Here is a 2,016-nt window from a genome sequence, read left to right as displayed (position 1 = left end):
CTATCTATCTATCTATCTATCTATCTTCTTACCAAAAACAAAAACTAGAAGGGGAAAATCACTCTTTAACAAATGCCAGACGTACCTACCCTAGGTAATGCAGAGTCCTACACTAGGAAGGGCTGTGATCAATGGGGGCCAGGCCTCAGCCTCCTGAGCAGGGAAGGCAGGAGGTCATGCTCTCCATGTAGGGAAATCACTCCAGGACCACCAACCCCACCCCAGCCAGAGAGAGCCAGGAGGAGCCTGCAGGAGGGGCCATTATTACAGGGAACCCAAGACCACCTAGGTCAGTCGAAGGGACCTCTGGGAGCTTTGCCCCAAGACTACATAGTTCTCCATGCAGCCAGAAAAGGGACAGAAAGCAGGATGTGTATAGACAGTGATAATGGGGCCCCAAGTACATATTTGAGTTAATAAGTCTGATGAATGGAAAATCAATTATATATGCTAATTAAACACAGTAAATGTTGGCTTGTGCACTTTTCTACAATACTTACTAATTACCATAACTTAGATATTTATAAGCAAGCCATTAAAAAATCAAAGAAAACTGATGGTTTACATTTTTTACGCCTTTGGATGGGGGAAGGACATTAAATGGAGTAGGAACCATTTCCATGGTTGATTTGAGTTCTTGCTTTATTCAAGCCCTTCCGATCAGAGGGCCTGTGCATGCAAGAAACGGCCATAAAGGCTTACCACAGTTCAAGTTTTATTCTAGTCCATAAAATACATAATTTGTGAGCCAGAAATGCAGATGAAGGTAACTCCTATTTGAGCGACCCCAGAGCATCCCACTATGAGTTGAGTCTGCAGGTGTTTTGGGGGAGAGAAGCATGAGCATAGATTTTAGTGGACCACTAAACAATTCTCAGATTTTAGAATTTTACTACTGAAGTGCATAAATTTTTTTGTTTCAAGTTTTTATTTAAATTCTAGTTAGTTAATATACAGCGCAATATTGGTTTCAGGAGTAGAATTGAGTGATTCATCACCTAGATACAACACCCGATGCTCATTACATCAGGTACCCTCCTTAATCCCCATCACGCGTTTAGCCCATCCCCCACCTACCTCCCCTCCAGGAACCCTCAGTTTGTTCTCTGTAGTTAAGAGTTTCTTACGGTTTGCCTTCCTTTTTTCCCTCTTCCTTCTCCCATGTTCATCTGTTTGGTGTCTTAAATTTCACATACAAGTGAAATCATAGAGTATTTGTCTTTCTCTGACTGACTTATTTTGCTTAGCATAATACCCTCCAGCTTCACCACCTCATTGCAAATGGCAAGATTTCATTCTTTTTGACAGCTGAGTAATGTTCCATTGTGTATATACACCACTTCTGAAGAGCATAATCATCCGGGATGCTGAGAAATGAACAACATCAGCCTGTTTCAGACTCCGACAAAGAAAAAAAGTTAGAACGGTCAGGTGCAAACTGGAACAGCATCACATCAACTGCCAGAAAGAAGATGGTGCTTTTCAAGTACCCTTCTTTATATATGGCAGAGCAAGCCAAGAAGTCACACAATGGTCTGGGCATGTCCCAGAAAATATAGGCATCAGCAAAACAATTTGTAAGTGGCCAGAGGACACAGTGGAGAGAGAAGGGGAGGAAGAAAACAAAAGCAAAAAGATAGGGCTTTTTGAAGGTTGCAAGCACACAGAGAATATTAACATACTTGCTAAATAATTGAAGACCTTGCTCTTGCTCTTCAGTCTCAAGGGCATTGCTGGGCGTGGGCTGAGTTCCAACCCTTGCTCTTTCGTCTGCAGTGGATGCATCTTGTAAGATCCTGTGGGTTTGTTCTGCATTATAACATAAAGAGGTATCACAGTTCTGGCAAGAAGCTCACCTACTTCTTGCTGCCTTTCCTTTCTTCCCTAAAGTTATATGTTGCTGGGGATTTGGTTATTCCAAATTGTCTACAAAAGGATGCTTATTCAGTTCTTATTTCACATTTTTCTAAACAAACACCCATTAGTTCATTGAAAAAAATGGTTCATAACAAGTTG

Source organism: Ailuropoda melanoleuca, chromosome 9 (genome assembly GCF_002007445.2).
Source record: "Ailuropoda melanoleuca isolate Jingjing chromosome 9, ASM200744v2, whole genome shotgun sequence".
Lineage (NCBI taxonomy): Eukaryota > Metazoa > Chordata > Mammalia > Carnivora > Ursidae > Ailuropoda > Ailuropoda melanoleuca.
Note: the sequence above shows the minus strand (reverse complement) of the source record.